The sequence below is a fragment of the Homalodisca vitripennis genome, chromosome 2 (genome assembly GCF_021130785.1).
Source record: "Homalodisca vitripennis isolate AUS2020 chromosome 2, UT_GWSS_2.1, whole genome shotgun sequence".
Lineage (NCBI taxonomy): Eukaryota > Metazoa > Arthropoda > Insecta > Hemiptera > Cicadellidae > Homalodisca > Homalodisca vitripennis.
This window is the reverse complement of record NC_060208.1, coordinates 58,432,023-58,452,119: the sequence shown is the minus strand read 5'-3', so window position 1 is coordinate 58,452,119 and position 20,097 is coordinate 58,432,023. Positions and strand designations below refer to the sequence as shown.

Sequence of the window (20,097 nt, the reverse complement as noted above, 5' to 3'; positions counted from 1 at the left end):
ATTTATTTCTACAGTTATTTATTTAATTAATTGTTGTAATTCAAGAGAGTAATTACAGGGCTATAAATCATGAAAGGTGGACAGTGGGGTAGTAAATGTATGTTATTTAACGTTTTGGTATGTGATAAATAATAATGTTCAATATTAATACATTTTCCTCGTTTACATGTCTAAGAGTATTATAACGTTAACATTTATGATCATAAAATGCGATTTTAGTAATCAGAATTGAATTATAATTCTACTTTAAATATAAACTTTGTCTAAATACATAGTATAATTTGTCTTTTTATATGCTAATGATTTGTTTGTATTGATAAACCACTAAGACCTTTGCTGCTGTTTACTAAGTTAACTACCACTATCTTTGTACGGTTTTTTTCAAAAGAGTTATCTCATGAACTAGAGTCAAGCAGGTTTGATAAGCTGAATGCTTTAGTACTCGTATATTTGTTGAAATTGTTTAAATTCAATTTTAGCTTCATACTTACCACTGCAGTTTTCTAAATTAGTTTCCAACCATAATTGACAATACTGATTGCTTTACGACAAAGTAAAATATGAACAAGACGCACAGTAGAACTAATTTCAAAATATCTCGTATCACCACTCGTCATTGATTTAAAACAAAACTAAATATACATTATTGGAAATTGTTAATTAGAATAATATAATGTAAACTCTTGAAATGCGAGTCTTATTTTATCTAATAAAACACAATGTGGAAATGAATCTATTAGAAATTCCTTAATACCGTGAAAAATTACATATCAAGAAAAAATGCAAACACGTAAATTGATTTATAGTGTTTCTTATTAGACGTCGTTTTATCTAATAAATTATATAAATAGTTTTACATAGCTTATTTTCATAATCGTCCGCTATTTTCATTGCTTAAAAAACTGATTGAAATAATAAAATATAATATACACCGGTCACATTGCAGCAACAGTGAATATCCAGTGTATAAAATCAAGCTCAACAAACTGAATGTTATAGCCATAAACAGCTTGTGTAGCGAAAATGTCACCATTCACTTCATACGAGTATCGTGAATTTATAGCTTTAGTGCCGATGGTACAGATATAATGGCGTCATAACCTCAGTCTAGTTATAGTTTATTGTTTATTATAGGCGTTAGCAAAGTATATCTCACACGAGGATGAAAAAACAATATTGTCCGTGTCCGTTGGTCAAACCGATATCTTCAGAATGAAAAGACTACAGACTTGAAAATTTCCATTAAAATTCGTTTTCTTTCTACACTAGGAACATTGAGTTGAATAATGAAAAATCTCTTTTAAATCATGGAACGTGGCTGAGCGAACATTTTTATACTGGTCTAAAGGTAAACATAATGTCAGCATGAATAATAAAATAATAAAAGAACTAAATACATTCATATAACATGTCATATTTTGTCAGTTTTAATGTAACACATGTGATATAGTGTACAAAATGTACTTCAAACACCCATTATAAAATTTTATTATTATAGTGTCAAGATAGCGTTCGTTGATGGTTGTGTCACGCCCACGCTGAGCTCTACAAAATCCATAACTGAGGCTGATAATTCGGAATTTTAAAATTTTTATATTGTGCTTATCTATCACTAAGGAGTTTTCCGAAAATAGTATTACATGTTTAAATTTTATATTATTCTGTAGTAAAATTGGTTTAATCTTTGGCTTTCTCATGGCCATGGTCGTTAACAATAACATCATTACAAAGAACCTCGCTAACGATCAGCGAAATCCCAGCGAGTGACATATGTACCATAGTTCAACTAGATGTTCCTCATAATATAAATATGAGCTTTCACGAAACCTGTAATGCCTGTAGATCAGTTAGTTCTGAGGTACCGTGCGGTTAGATAGACAGGTAGAAATGCGATATGTTCACACATTCAAAGAATAGGCTTCGCTGGCGCTTAGCTAAAAAAATTCCTTTAATTTAATGATGTATTTTTTATTTCTTTACTATATTCCTTTCTAAATTATTTAAATACAAGTTGAAATGGACATTTAAAAATACTTACTAAACACTTACGATAACAAAATAATTTTAAATTGGCGTTAAAAGCTTTAATGCTTTTAACCCTTAATTTATTTTATATGACTTAAAGAAATCTAGAAAACTGTATGTTTCTGAAAAGTTTCGATCTTACCAGTATTGGGAAAAAATATTCTAAAATGCATTTTATGATTTAAATGTATTATTCTGCTTTTGCTTATCTTATTGAATAAGAAACTTTGTGGGAGATTAAAAGGAACCGGGTGGTTTCTACTGATAACAATACTCTCCCGGAGCACGAATTAATCTGTATTTAGCACGACCGACCTGTATCATCCCAATTATCTGGCTGATGTTACAATTGCTTCACACTCAAAAGTATTTACTACTTTTTATATTTTCTTGAGATTATAGCTGTTGCTATGGACCCTTAAAAAGTTGTACCTACAATTATAGCGGCGTGTAAAGGTCAATATTTTATACTTTCTTAGGATAGATTGAGGTAATTAGTAATATTATATTATATGAACATAATTAGATTCGTACATTTTATCAAGTTAATTGTAATGATTAATCAAACAATTATATTTTAAAATGCAAATGTCAAATATACTTCAGAATTTAATCTGTAAATTCAAAATCTATTTATTTAAAATTATTGTACTAATTTGTACTGTTTTTATATCATAAATATTTGTTATATTTATAGTAGTTTACATAACATTTATACTGAAAGGAAATATTGTCACACCACTTATCAGAATAAATAAACAATAAACTGGATACAACTGATGTAAAGTACAAGTACAGGTTTACTGGCAACCAGAATCCAGGTAGAGGCGTTACAAGATGTTACGACCACTTCATGGTTATATTTGTTTGTAAATCGGTATCAACATAAATGTGACCAACAATGTGTTTGTCTAGTATTCTCTTGTAGATTTGCAATAACTCAAGAATACTTTACTATAATGGGAATGTAGTCGTGGTAAATATTTATGAATAATTAAAGGTTACAGTTTAGCAACATGAATGCAATTATTAACTATGTGGCTACAGTAATAATAAGTCATGTACTGTGTTCAATAGTTTATTTTAATGAATCACCTAATTTTCATATTATGAAACTTTGTCCGATACAGAAGAACAGGTCAAAAACATACGATTAAAGTGGTGATAACATTAGAAGGGTTTTTGTATACTACCTGTAATCGGACCTCTCTTTCCCAATGATTAGGTCTAGTGGTTTAGATGCAATCGATTCAGTAGAGGAAATCATGTCGGAAAGATAATGAGAGTGAAGAAAAATGTGCTTTCCTGAATGTAAGTTACTCTAAACCACAGATATAATGGTAGATGGAATGCTTAGTACATTTTAGTTTGTTTATGGTCAGTGTAGCAAATAACATTCGTTCAAGATGGAGAATTTACCTAGGTAACTCACCATTATTTTGAGGTTAACTAAGTTCTTCCTATCACTGAAAATCATTAATCGTTCAAAAAGTATTATAGCGCGAGATTATATTTCTTTGGTAGTATATTGCTGTTCAAACACAAAATATGTATACAATTACACGAACAGGAGAGAATGCTGTTTTTTCAAAAGCACAACCTCAAAAGATATCTTTGGATAAAGTTTATTATTCACAATTGATAATTTAATAGGATGACCGGTTATGGACATTTTACATAGCCTACTTTAAACAGTTTAAAAAGACACCTATTTTCATCGTGTATTTTATTTTGGGTTATGATCAATTTAATCTAAACCACATAATTTCTTTCTATTTTTTTATTATTTTGAGAAAAGGAGATCAAACTTAATGCTTTGAGAAATCTTTGAATCTTTATTCATCAAATTGCATTATGTACAAGAATGTTGTCAAGTTATTTTTTGTCATATCCGTTTTTAATAAACTGTAGAACATACATAGGACTATTATAGGTAACATGATATACGTCTTGTCTTAGTAGGTAAGTTTTCAGTTAAAGCTATTATAAAATAATGTTAAGTAGTTTTTTCAATATATATACATATGTCTTACATTATCAGATAATAAAAGACTCATCAATGGTATACAATACATGTTCAATTATGTTTATTTTTTTAAATTGATATTAAAATAATCTGATCTGTTCCTCTTTTTAATTTTATACATTATGGACGTATTTAAGTTTCAGTGTTACTGAGAGTAACGTTACAACCATTAAAGGTGTTATAAAGTGTTATTAAAGTTTGTTTTGCTATAAACTGAGTTAAATTACTAGTTAAAAAAAATACTGTCTGTCTGTGTGTGTGTGTGTGTGTGTGTGTGTGTGTGTGTGTGTGTGTGTGTGTGTGTGTGTGTGTGTGTGTGTGTGTGTGTGTGTGTGTGCATTTTGTTGTTGCTCAATTTACTGTAACCACCCAATTCTTTAGATTGTATTACGACAAAAATTTTTAACAATAAGATATTGTTGATAAATGTAGAACAAGTCGGCAAGGATAAATAGGGAGTTGAACTTATCATAATGGTCATATAGCACAAGTCCTTGAATTATGTAGTACTGAGCAATCCCACCAATGTAATCACATTTGGTTTCTTATAATTCATTAATAAAAAAATATTAGAGAAGTATTCGATTTTTAATGTGAACATGTCCTTATTATATTCAGTTAAAACCCCTAATCTCAACACGTTGAGCTACACTTTTAATATTCCTGTAATACAACTGCACAGTTGTTGAAACTGTTAAGCTATTGCTGATTAATAGCATATATAATAAAAGTGACAAATTATTTATTAGTTCCCTTATTTTAAAAACTAATATCCTTTAATATCGTTATGTTTTAATTTAAAAACCTAAAATAAGTAAAGGAATATTGACACACTAAACTAGTTCACTTGTAACTCACTAGGTACTCGTAGAATGAGTAACTGTAGTCTTTGAACTATTCCTATACGGGTGTGGATTTCACTAGGTTGAACCTCCTGTTATGGAAGTGGGTCTTGGCATATTGAGTGCCTTATATATTACTGGAATAATTATATCCTAAAACTAATAATTTATTAACAATTTAAAAAGATCATAACATCATATATCTTTTGGGGTCTTCTAATATAAAACTGAGAATCTATTAATGCACTCCTTTTGGTTGATATACAATTATTACATTATTAATTTTGATTGTTCCTGCATTTTTACAGTTATAGAATTTGTTAAGAAGACTGTTAACAATATAAAATACTAATTATATTGGACTATTATAATTCATGTGACATAGTACCATTAGCAGTTTATAATGTGTTTTTGTAAAATATAAATCTAGAGGGAATAGTATCCCATCGAATCGGATAAAAAGTAGGATTTTATATAAGTTATCAGAAGACTTACGTTCTATTTAAATACTCAATAATTTGGCTACATTACGGAAATGAGAAATGTTTTAGGAATTGTTATGACTTTAACATTTCTGTGGAAATTTTAAAGTTTTTTTCAACCGCTTTGATATTTTGACATTATTTAGTAGTTGTGTAGTGAGTGAAGATTGACCATAATTTAAAACGTTGATCGTGGAAAAATTATTGTTGAAATTTATCATATTTTGGGCTACTTTCAGGATTGTAGTCTTTCTTAAATCTTCTCTTACTAGCCAAAGCTATGAATGATAGGAACAAAATTTTTGTTTTCAAGCCCTGATATATTTATCCGAAATCATTTTTAGTGGACCTCTACCTACAGTACAGGAAAGGTCCTGTAAACTTCTGTATTTATATTGACACAAGCAAACCTGTAAGCTAAGATATGTGAAATGCCCAAATAATCTTACTTATAAGAAGCTTCAGACTCCAATCATAGGAAAAAGGTAGAATCGTGTAAATTTTGAAACATTTATAGGTTGAAAAGAATGTGCTGCTATCCTGTGTGCAGATCATAGTTGATATATTATTGATTACGCACGGTCCACTTACCTAATATTTAAATGTAACAAACTGTTTCAGTAATACTTAAAAGTAATGTGTTCTATCTATGAACATGTAGGTTATATAGGTAACATATGTCATACATGTTATAGTATAGCCTCATATGTAACATAGAACGTAAAGGATATGTCTGGAAGCAATGAAAGCTGTGCAGACATACTTATATTGGCAGTTAACTGTGTGGAACAATCTCAGTAAATGTTTACAAGCTACTCGACACTACGAAATGGTGAGACTGTCTCACTCCACTGTATAACAACTGGGTCTGTAATTTCAAAACCCGACAATAAAAGGGGAAAAGTTGATAGATATGTGCCTAAGGACAATAAAGTAATAAGACAATTATTTCAGCATAATATTGCTATATAGTATCGAAAGAAAACAATTCTCATTACAGTAATATTTTGGCATTAAAGCAATGTGAAATTAGGATAATTTGTCTTTTTTAATTATTGTAACCTTTAAATATACGACTAGCATTTTGGACATTATATTAGTATTTATTTAGTATACCGGTAACTAATTTTGTTATTTATTACTATTTGTATATGTCATAATGTAGTTTAATTTATCTCTAATGTACATTTATGAAGGGAATCGCTTTAATAATTTTGTTCAAAATGTAGCTGTGTTAATAATACATATAATATTTAATGGTTCGTAATAGGGCCCAATCCTAAAATAAGCCAAAACAGTCAGCAAATTTTAACTTTTTAAACATATCATTTTATTACCAAAGTATTTATATTTTTTAGCAAATCCTATCACTTTTCTCTCTTAACCCTCTTAAATGGAATGCAATTAATTGACCTTAAATTCAATTTTTATTTAACAATAATGTTTACTTTCTTTGTAGTAATAGTTTTACAACCATTCCAGTCTACTGCTATCTTAACTGTACGATATCGTCAGAGCATCAAAATAACGTGGGTATTCTGACGATAAAAATATTAGTATTTTTATGAGGTTTAGTGCCCGCTTTACTTCATATGTTATCACCGGAATCTAACCAGTTAAACTCTGTGAAAAACAATATATGCGGCAATAAGACAATGATATTTTATAAATAAAGTTCGCCATTGAAATATTTTTTGTTTTCATGTATACTATTAAAATAGATGAACGGAGAGGTATATATTGTAAAGCACTGAATAGATACCATAAAACTGTAAACCGGTGAAAATGCAGGTATTCCAATCACTGGTAGCATCAAGTTATTGGAGACTGATTTTTCATTAACGAATTTACAATTCTAATCCGTGAGTGCTTCATGGTGAAGTTAGTAAAATTTAATGAATATCTAAATAAAAGTACATAAACCATTCTAAAGGTTCTACCTGCATATAAAAAACTTTCTTCATATTCCAATCTTTTCATCTCAAAACTAGATTCTGCGAACAGTTACGACCATCCTTGTATAAGCTAATAAATAGTTGATAATATAATATAATATAAAAGATCCTTTCAAACAATAGTTCAGATAAATATTGTTTATAAAATTCAAGACATAGATTTTTCCTTATTTCATCCAATTTTGAATTATTTTATTTACCATTCTATACATTGCTTAAATACACAATTTAAATCAGGCTTAGAAATGATGTCTATGTTCTTATAATGGATAACCTGTTAAAAGAAATAAAAATTTTACGAATGATTTAATGTTTTTTTATTTATTTATCTATATTTTATTAATTTCTACACTACACACTAAATAGCATTCTCATATTTCATACTAAGAAGGTTTACAGCTGTGTATTTATATGTCTATATTATTACAGGTTTTAGCTACGTATTACATAGCGTATAAGCTTTATGTAAATGAACAAATGACAAAGAAATATATATTTTACTACTGGATACGAGGAAGAATTTCACAGACGAAATAAATTCCTAGTAACAACTACCGAGGATAATAAAAAGTAAATTATTGTAAAAGCTTTGAAAAAATTTAATTATGTAGCCAACATTATAATTAATAATATACGTTGCGTTTAAGCATGTACAAAAGTAAATTTTCCCAATTCTTATGTAATAGAAGTCTTCTATTCTTTTTCTATACTTCTAACTGTTCCAAAGATTTTGCAGCTGTTCCATTTTGTAACGGAATAAGTTTGCAATAATTTGTACTCGTACTTATAATCTGCACTATATATAATAATGTATTACTCATTTTATACTCCCCCAACGTGCTTTATGGAACATTGTTTGTCCATCTTACTGACATACATCCGCATGAGACAGTTAAAAAAAGACACGAATAAAACTAGTCTTGGTTTAATTTATTTATTTCAGATCTACAAAGTTCAGCTATACATTAACGTTTTATACATTAGGTTTACATTTACCAGACCGGTACAGAATATACTTATATTATTATTATACTGTATTAGTTCTGTTGTTCAAAATGACATTACACTATTATGAAATGTAATATTTTCAAACAGATGGATATCAAATCACTTCAAAGTAAAGTCCTTTTATCATTAACTATAAAAATGGTTTCTCAGAATTTCTGTAAAACGTATAAGGGTCATCATGTTATATGTAATTTTTATCTATTGCTTTGTGTGACAAGTTTGCAATTACTGATTTTAAGAAATATTCTTTATCGTATTATTATTCCAGGAAAATAAAATGTGTTGTAATTTGAATTCTTTATACAATTTGTGTGTTAAACCGTCAAAATATTTTGGTGTTATATTGATAGCTTCTACGGGTTATTTTTATTAACAGCACAGAATAAAATTATAGTATATAAAATTTTATTTAAAATACTTATTCAAATTCAGTTAGTACTTTGTTCTATATGGAATTATTTGATTGATCAAATATTTAGTCACAATTTATTAATGTAAAAAGGTGTGTGCCAAACGCCATGGTAAAGTCTAGGAGTAGTCACTATATGAAGTTAAGCATTATAGCAAGTTGGGTTTGAGAATTTTAAGTAAGTCAACGTAACAGTTCACGAGACATCCACATCACTTTCCATTTATCATTTAATGTCATTATTCTTTTTTGCCTTAGGGACTAGAACCTCAGTGGCCTAAGAAAAACAATATTGATAATAAATATTATTCTATTTACCGAGTGTTTACGGAACACAATTAGTGGTTACTTTGCAGTTCATAGACAGAGTTGAAAGAATGGTGATCCCAAATGGTACTGTCTCAGCTGTTATATGTGAACTATCCTTAATTTATAACATTGGGTCTCACACTTGTACACTTCATTGAAATCACTGTCTTGCCATAATTATAAAAACAATAAGATTAATATTATATTTCACATTACATCTACTAGTGCGAATACATAACAGAGACACATGTGATACATGATGAGCTATGTCTGAAGCTATGAGGGTCCAATAAGCGATCGGGGTGCTACGTGTGAAATGGTGGGTTTCGGAAATTGAAGATAAACTAGGTAATTAATACTCAAGTAGTAAACGAAGTTCCATTGTTGAGTGAATTAGTGAATTACATGCTTCCAGAACATATAGAGATTATAGTCTATGAGTTGATTTTTCTTCGTAATGCATTGTTGAGGTTGAAACCGCATTTTTTAATAATCAAATGACTTTACTTTTTTTCAATCTAAAGTACAGAGACTTTAGTAAATGTATGCATGCATAAATTATTTGGTACTTTAAAAACTAGAGCTCACTGAATATATATATATATATATATATATATATATATACATATATATATATATATATATATATATATATATATATATATATATATATATACATATGTATAAGTCGTTTGACAGGTATTTGGTCTTCCGATCATATGTTAGTTTGCTTATCTAAACGCATATGTGACAGATACGGCCAAATACAAAATAATAGAATCAGAAAAAGTGAGCGCTCTGTGGTGTAATGGTAGCACATTCACCCGGCAAGTGAGAGATCCGGGTTCGAGTCCCGGCGGAGCGAGTACTTTTTGTGATTCAATGTTTATTGAAATTAAATAAGGCAATTACCATTTATACAATTATATATATAATTTATTTCAATATACATGGTTGGAATAAAACTATCCCTTTCCTTATCGTATATTTTGCACAAGATCTTTTTACGTTTATGTTTACAACGTTACGCTCTTTTCTTCCTATTCTTCTATCAATATAAAAATTAGGTCCTTAATCAGTTAGACCTAACAAGTCGCAACGATTTATGTAGTCAGCAAACTTACAGCGGCACGATGTGTACAGTTTACTGAAAGAAAAACTCGGTTTAGTAACACTCAAGTGACGTATGTAAGAGTTAGATGAAAATACAAAAACTTAGAACAACTTGAACTCGTTTTAAATATAATTCATAATGGTTACTATCACAAACAAACCAATTGATGTTAAATTTAACATTATTAATATTAAGATTTTTAGTGTTATGTCATTAACGTTTTCTGCATTTGCTGGTTTGGATTCATTACATTAACTACATACAAGTATTCTGAGTACTGTTTATTTCTCGTCCTGGTCTTATTAACACCTCTGATTTGTGACGAAGTGTATTTGTGTATTAGGGCGATTTAAATATGAGGATAATATTAAAGATCAGTCTTAATTCATCAACAAAACCTGTAGAAAATAGAGCGCTAATAAATATTCCACGCCTGGTTATAACATGCTGTTGTCAATACAACATGATTGTCATAACGTATCCATGTTATCTGGTATTGCGCAGTCAGCTGATGGTGACACCCATGGATTGATTGAGACTATTGCTGCCAACTAACAACTGGGACAAATTAATATCACTATCCATACCACAAATAACAGTTTAGTTTTATAATTTTACAATTATTACAGTTAAATCTTTATCTTTAAATTAGTTACAATAACATCTAAAAGATATCGTTTTGTAGCTTTAATTTAGTAAATATTGTCATAAAATCTACTGCTACTACCAATACCTATTATCACTAATATTGCAAAGATGAATGAAATAATTTAACATCCGTGTTATAGAGGATGCAATATACTTGCAATTTAATCTCTAATCAAGTAGTTGTAAAAACCTAGTTTTAACGATATTCATGTTACAGATCAAAGATTTAATAAACAGATTCTTCAGTTGACAACATCTTTTTAATAGAAAATTTTTATCGGTACAACTGAAAATTCATTAATAAAATAATCTATACTAGAGATATAGCCTCGAAAAGTGTTTGATATATAATATACAATAATACAAATTTCAACCATTTTTTGTAGATTTAATTACGTACAAAATAAAATCTATCAACACATTTTAAAAGGTGTATTATTGTATATTATAATCTATGCAATATTAAAAAACCGGTGTCTGTATGTGTTAGTGTAGGTACGCACTTTTTACTCGATCACGTAAAACTACTTGGGCAATTGTACTGAACCTCGTGAAAAGCCCCACTGGTCTTTAAGGTTGTGTAAAACGTAATCTTAGTCTCTAAAGTTTATTTATAGCACTTTTCCGAAATATTTCATTAGGTTTTTATGAAAACACCTACAAAATACCTGTAGTACCTGTAGTTGTACCTGTAGGTGTATATACTGTTACAACTTTTTGTGGTTTAGTATTTAGATTACATTATGATTAATATTGTCATACGTACATTGTTGATATCAAATTACATAGCATCTGGCGTATCAGCTACATGTAATATAACTATTTAACTATTTCAGGTGTTTATTTTCATACGTAATCATCTAGATTTCTAAGATATTAAATTTCAGTTTATATTTGAATAGGAACAAAATTATTGCAGTGCTATTATGCAATACTCTCGTAAAATCAAAAGAGGCAAATAATTAGCTGAACGAGCTAAAACAGAACCTGCTCAATTGAGTATGAGTCATGCATGCAATTTTTTAAATTATGGTTTGAAAAATTACATTCCCAAAATTGTTTATCCATTAAGAGCTTATTAACTTGTGCCTGGCCTTATTTTGAATATTTTGAACCGTCTGGTCAAGAATAAGGATTATACTAAAGTAATATTTATTTTTATTATTCTAAAATGGCATATTCAAAAGGAGAATACTTAATCGGATATAAGTGGCAGTTTCGTTGAAAAGCACCTAAAATCACATTTTTTTAATTATTACTGACATAAAACCATTAGTTATTATTTCAAATTATTTTGCTTTGCATGACTAAACCCAGAAATATACACGCTAAATGTCAATCTAACTACCGTTATTGTGGCTCTTTAAGCCATGTTTGGATAGCTATCGTCATAAATAGAACTATCATTCAAAATAAAGCGAGTACAGTTTTTATGATGCGTTGAAGAAGTGGATAGTTAAATGTGCTTAGGGGTACTAACTACCCCTTAGGGGTTTTGTATTAACTACTGAAATCCGAAATATGCAATATTTTTTTTAAAGTCATGTCGCTATAATAATATAGCGAAAGAAGAACTTTGATAAATATTATATTTATCCACTTCTGAAGTCGAGAACTAGAAATACCTATTCAAGTAATGCAGTGTATGTACGTATAATGCCTTGTCAAACACTCTTCAAAAGATATCTTTGAATTGGACACTGGGTCCCAGGACGAGAGCATGGACCAACTGCACGCCCTTAAGAAGCAGTTACAAAATGAGATTAGAGAATTCACAATAGTGGTTTTGATACTTGGTGGAATTGTGGCTACACATGTCAAGTATGGTTTATGTTCCTGACCATTCAACATGTAAACTTCTTTAGGTTTCTTCTTTAGTGTCAGTGACACAGAGAACGTTAACTCTTTTACATGTGTCTTAGAGTCTCTCACCACAGGCAATATATTACTTTTGTACACTTTAAACTCCTATATTATAGACCTAAACATGTTTTGATTTTCTTTTCTATCTGTTGGGTAGTACTGGGCTCTATCCGGTCACCCTATAAGGTACTACTACTCTTGTTAGAAACGTAGATAAGATTTATTTAGCCTTGTCCCTAAAAATGGCCCTCCAATAATGAAACTACCTTCATTTTTCTCATTGTATATGTTGTATTAAAACAATTAGACAACACAGAGAAAAAAGTGAAATTCTTTCTTGATTAGTTGTGTTACAGCATTAAATATTTTTACGTAACTTGAGGGAAAGATAAAACAAATAAATGGAGAAATTTTAAGGGCAGAAATGCTAATCTAATAGGGAACAGCGACAAGAGGGGGTTTAAGATTATTATGGGAATGCAAGCTAAGTATTATGATGCTTTGTGGCAAATCATTATAAGTTCATTCAACACCAATTTAAGTTGATTTAAATAAAAATGGTAATACAGATTATTTCTGAAAACACTTTATTATCCCTACGTTATAGTTTAAAACACCGTGGCAGTAGCATATGTATAGTATATAAGAATAATGATCAAATAAAACTGTAATATTAGGCAGGCATAACCTTAAAGCTAAAGAGCTATCTTGTATTCAATTCTTGACCCCTGCAATACTCAATTTATTGTAATTTTATCATCCAGAAATTATACTTAGTGAGTGTACACATTTTTCAAACTAAAACAGTAGAATAACGTATCAGCAGTATGACAAATATCCATGAATCCATTTAAAATCCACGAAAATAATATTAATTCTAGTACATACATTGTCAATAGTCTACAATCAACTACAATAGTGGTTGCTTAATTATTATAATCAAGTATTATCATATTTTAATGTTGAAGGGTTTTGGGTTTCAAAGAGGTATTAACGATGTATGTAAGCTTTGTCTACATTCTGATAAAGATGATAAAGTATAACATCAATTTATATTATGGCCATCTGATAAAAGAAGGACAATATTTTGTACGAAAGAACAATATAAATAAATAGGTACTGGAGAAGTGTCTTACAAGCGTAACTTTGTAATTCTAAAACTGTATACAATCTGGATGTTAGGATGTCGTCTTTTATATTTTATTTTAATTTAACAAAATAAATCCTTGTAACCCTTCGTTTCTTAGCAACATCTCGAGATAAGGTAAACTCGCCTTGGAAGTTGGATGGTCTTTGGCCATAAAAACCATTACTTACCGTTCTTTGTAACAGAGAGATGTCCTTTATCGGAAATGCGTAAAACATCTTGTTTACAAGAACTTTGCTGTATTTATTGTTAGTTCATTTGAAGAAAGAATATCTTTTTCTCGTTGGTGAATAAAATACATACTTTTGCTAATTATAAAGCATGTAATTTTGTTTCAAAACTGACTTTAAACTATAAATAGTTGCTTAAGTTTATTTTTTACTTTATCTTTAAGGACATTTTATTTTCTTTCTACAATATCTATCATACAGGCTTGTAATAACTATTAGCAAAATATTTTTACAATCGAACCGAGTAAAATGTTCATAGATCCAAGAACGCAGTATTTTAAAAAAGAATCATCAAATCATAGAGAAAGTAACTATTTTTTGCAACTACCGAATCATAATGTTTTGTGTCACGAATAACACAATTATGTAAATAAATTCCCACATATTTTTGACCTGGAATAATTTATACATTACAACTGTGGATTAAACTTAAACTAATTTTCATAATTCAATGTTTTATTGTGATCAAAACTTGTATTTATATATAAAAAAAAACAAAACAATATTTAAGGAGTAACTAGACATTCTATATTATTTATTTAGTCTCCATAATGTAGGCCTACCTTCAAATCCCGTAAATCATGTGAATCTTTTCTAAAAGTTTATTAAAATTTTTCATGATAAATTTTTAAAAGGATTTATTTTGAGAAAACGGAGGTTTTCGTAAATAAGTGACTTTATTACAGTAAACTATTGTTTATCTGAATTAATAAGGGGGTTTTTAATGATACTGGGTCATTTTATAAAAGATCTGTTAATATGTTTAGTATTATAACATCAATTTAAATATGAATGGCCTTAAATATAAGGTGTTGAATGTAAAAGTAGGTTTGTTTAAAAATATATTAAAATTGAATCAAATATGTATTTTAATCATTTTTTAGTTTATTAGCACCAAACCCGATACAATGAGACGGATTAGTTTTATAAATGGTCTCATAAAGGTTTCATAGTTTCTAAACATAATTGTAGTAAAAAAAACTATGAAGCTGTCAAAAATTGAATAACCGCGCGAGCGCTTGTGTGTGTGCGTGTGTGTTTTAACGACATGCAGTTACGACAAATGTCTTGTTGAATAATGCTGTTCTATTGTGACAACATAGGCGAACCAGTGCGAGTGTTCCTTGCGCCTTATCCAACAACAATAAGTTCAAAATCATTCCGAAAATATATAGGAGTACGTTTTTTTAGTTGAAAAAGAAATAACCTAAATTCGGACCTCTCATATCATCCAACTTTAACAGAGCAAGTTGCACGCAATAAGGTGAGATATGTTCATCTCGCCTTAAATTGAACTAGAAACGTAAACATCAATTTTGTACCCTCTACAATCTATTGCTTAAGGAGACATTAATGCCATTAATCCCGGTACCTCAGTAATGGAAATGATGAGAAACAAGTTACTTAAGAAAAACGAGCTTTATATGAGTAGGTTTTATTAAGCAAATGGACTGTTATAAATACCTCTTTTCAAGTATCTACAACATATTTCGTTCATTCCAATGTGTTAGTAATAGTCAATCCCAAGCTTCTAACACTCTATTAGTATGGTAAGATCTACTGATATGCTTTGTACATTTTTAAAGTCAATATGGTCAAAAGCCTTGAATGCTTAATTATTATGAGTTTTATTTTGTCTGTATTCAGTTTTAGTTTACGTTTTTTCAGTCCAATGTACTATCTCTTGAATGTCCGAGTTAACGTTTTCAATTGTTCGATTAATGACACTTACTTTGCAGTGAGCGTATATTTGGAAATTGTTAGCATAAGCATGCAATTTTGTGTAAGCTAGTGCAGTGTGTAGTATATTATTAACGTACAGTACAAATAGTAAGAGACCAGAAGTAGACCCTTGAGACCTACCACATGAAACAGGTTTCCACTCTGATTTGGTGTCATCAACCACAAAACATATTGCTACGTCATTCTCAGATAAGATCCAATCCAAGATATAATATAAACTGAAAATCCCACGAATTTAAATTTTTCAATCAAGAGTGTGTTTGACAGAGTCAAAACCTTTAGGGAAGTCAAACAGGACTAGAATAGTGCTTTGTCGCTGTCCATGGCAAGCCGGATGTTATCTGTTATTCGAAGTAACAGTTTCAGTAATATGATACTGAACAGGTGACGTACTGTTCAAAATTATGAAAATACTCCGATCAAAAAATATATCCCTTCACGGAGATTTCTCTTTAGAACACTAAAAAATTATTAAAATCTGACGAAAATAGAATATTTACTTAAATGTAAACAATAGCACAACTGTTATAGTTTACTGTATATTCTGCAAAATAACTTTTTACTATATTTAAGTTATAAAAGGTATAAGAGGTACTTTAAGTATTATTATATTAGCTTTAAAAAGTTTAGAGAAACTTAAAAAAATAACGAGCACTGTGTTCATGAAAAATTGGAACAAGGCAAAATTTCGAAACAATTTTTTTATTATTTAAATTAATGCCGTATCTGATTGATGTACTGTTTCTATTTTCGTTCATTATATATTTTTATGTAGTGTTATTTTGTTGTTATTATCTACATATTCCATGTTGTGTACCTTTCCTCCGAATAATAATACCATAACTAACTTACCTTAATTAACTTATTACTTACGTGAGTTGTTAAGTTCTATGACAGAGCGGAATTCAAAATATGTCACGCAGAATTAAACATTTGAATTAAGATTTAAATGTATCTATTTAAGTTTATTGTATTAAAAAAGAAGTTATACATATAACATTTTGTCATTTTTACGTAAAAAAAAAAAAAAATGTAATAAGTAACATAACGAGAGCTATTCACTGCAGCTATTCACTACAATTAAGACTACTCGTGGGTTTGGATCAATACCAGAACAGTGGGGTCAATCATGTGTAAATTACTGCACTTGACCCCTTTGTGATAGGAAATGAGGAATGCAGCAAATTGACTGCGTATCCTTCACAATTATTTGTTGTTTCAAGCAATCACTGTAACTGTAAACATTTTGCACTGTGAAAGTATATTTTACAACGTACAAAAATATAATATAAAATATATGTATATGTATCATTGCGTTGTTAGCTACTCATAAATATATAGTAAAGGCCGCGACGAAGTTTAGAAATACTTCCAATAATTATTAATCACCCAATCTATTGCAATGCTAGAGGATTATGTTGTGTAAAATACTGATGTGTTATAGTACGCAATTCACAACATATTAAGTTCTTAAAACTTCATTTCTGCAATATATCTGATTGTAATATATAGGTTTGAGATTTAAGTAGTTGCACCTCAGCATATCTTTTAGTATTGTGAATGTAGATTTTAATAACTATGAATTTATATCTTTACTAAATAAAAGCGCATTGTTATAGTGCGATATTATGCTACCTATATCATTAATTAATTCCTTTTTCTAATATTCCAGATATTTACGGACAATTATTGCAGCTTAGAAACAGTACTGTACCTTTATGGTAATATATAAATGAAAAAATCCAAATTTATTCATTTAATTAATTATTAAAATTAACAGTAATCAGAGCACAGGTAAAAAACACTGTAACGTGTTTCTGAATGATATAATAACGGATCTATCCTATATTTACCCCATTTTGAAGTATATAATGTGTACTACATACTCTTTTCCTTACAGAATACTGCGTTAGCGAACGAATAACTTTCAAAACCTACTTATAGTAAAAATTAAAATGCACAAACTGTATACATAATTTATTGGTTACTAATGTACGTACTGAATTTTCTCACTGTGTTTTAACTTGCTGAAACTATGCACATAAATAATTAAGTTGTATGGTTTGAATTAATATTATTCAAACCATAATTTAACATAATTTACCATACGTTAACATAATTTAAAGTGTATTTTCGTTTCTGTTAAAAGTATTTCCCTTTGATTACATGCTGAGTATCAAGCGCGAGAACAATTGGATCCATGTTGCGTTTCCACTCGGAACAGCCTCAGTTCGGTAAATTACACGTAATTGAAACACTATTCTGGTATTGGTCCAAACATACAACGGATGGTCATTACAGTGATTGGCTGGAATAATTGTTGTTGTATTGATTTTATTACGAAATAATGCAGTATTAAAATTCCTACTAATATTTGTGAATTTTTAATGATTGGTACCTGCTAATAAATATTGCAACAACACGTTGCTTTTGTATTAAATTTATTAAATGATCTAATATTGCAATAAAAAAATTAAAAATAATAGCATACTACGTAAAGTTAAATATTGTCTTAAGATGAACATAGTTTTTTCAAATAATGATCACAGCATTAACTTGTATGCTAATGATAAGGCGCTTCTATGCCAGTTTGGGAACATACAAAAGTAGATGAGGAGACGCACATAACAAATATGTTAAGGAATTATTACATTTCTAGCGAGTTCGAATAAAAAATATTTCATATAATGTAATATGTTTAAAATAAATGTAAGAATCCCTAAAAAGTATTGTCTGCAAAATTCAATTTTGTTCTCAAAATAAATTCTGTTTCATATGATTAGTAAATTGAATTTATCTTAAGGCACTTAATATTGTTATTTACAACAATTCTGTTTATAATCAATCATAATTAAATTTAAAGTTATTGACAAATGAATTAAAAACCTAAACAAACATAGTTAACAATCTTAACATGTTACTTTATTAAGAATTGTAGACATCTGTTTATAGCCAATTTATAATCTATTTGAAATCAGTATAATCATCTTTTTGAAATCAACGAACATTCTGAAAATCAAATGTTTTTGGAATCAATGTAAACTCTAATGGAAATGTTGTCAAATGTAATATCTAAGAGGAATGTCAATTTATTTGGTGATAAAAATCTTTTCTAAAAATTTTTTACTAATACAAATATATGTATACTTATATTTTCATAATAAATTTTAAACTTTTTAACCCGCAAGTGCTCGCACCTGCTGCAGTTAGCCACGGATTTAGGAAATTCGTTGTCTCGTTTTATCCTTCCCAATATGACCATGCCCGTGAGCTTGATTTTTAGTTTCCCGCCCTCTGTTTGAGAGTGGTCGACATGGTACCGGAGCGCTGTATCCGCTGCGGTAATATGCCTTCGCTCGATCTTTCTCATAGTGTTTATTTCTAAATGTGTAAACACTAACAGACTATGAATATTTAGTATTTTACATTTTGTAACATTGTAATTTTTTCATTGGATGAACATGAATTATGTGGATTAACGTAGAATAATAGGATATTGAAATCTGTTCCGGTGCCGAATTCAATATGATTAGGTGAAAATGAATCAGATGAAAGTGACGTGTACGAAAATGAATTGGTGAATGATTTCGAGTGTGAAAGTAATTCGGAGGAAAGCTTAAATGAAGGACAAGAGTCATCTAAAACAATGATGTTGAAATTAAGGTCAACAGTGCAGATAATCTGCAGAACATCCTAATACCAGGTCAGATTTTTACTAATTCTATCTATTTGGGAAAGGATATTCCAAGCCCAACTATTTGGACTGAAAAGGCCACAATATAGATCTACTCACATTCGAAGACGTAATATTGCATAAGTGCTTCCAGTGCCTGTTAGAAATGTATGATATGAAAAAACTTAATTAAAACAATGGGTACTATTTCATCCTAATAACGTATTAAAAATATAACTATATGAACTAAAAGATAAATGAAATCAGAGAACGATTTGAACGAGAAAGGGATACAATGAAAATTATCCTAGTGAAAGTAAAAGCTAAATATTGGACTACTTACTTAGTAGGCGTATTTTACTGTGGCCCTCATAATGTCTGTGGAAAAACGATTCTCTTTGAGTTTAAATCTTCAGGCTATCCATGAACTTCACTAGGTTTTAAATCAGCTTTGATAACTGAGAGATAGAAGGTCGTCGAATAATAAAATCGGTAGATAAATATTATTGCATGAGAGAGAAATTTTATGAGTTTTTACTCTTGTGCAAGGAGAACTACAGGCACAGTGCATATGTAAAAGCACAACATCACCTAACTTCCAAAGGAAGTAAAGTTTTGATTAT

General features: G+C 29.3%; 1 non-coding gene across 1 annotated transcript; it reads left to right on the top strand.

The window, feature by feature from the left end:
* The first annotated feature begins 9,850 nt into the window (after positions 1-9,850).
* Positions 9,851-9,921, top strand: Trnaa-ggc. The gene has a single exon. It is a non-coding gene; the product is annotated as a tRNA-Ala (tRNA).
* The last annotated feature ends 10,176 nt before the right edge of the window (positions 9,922-20,097 follow it).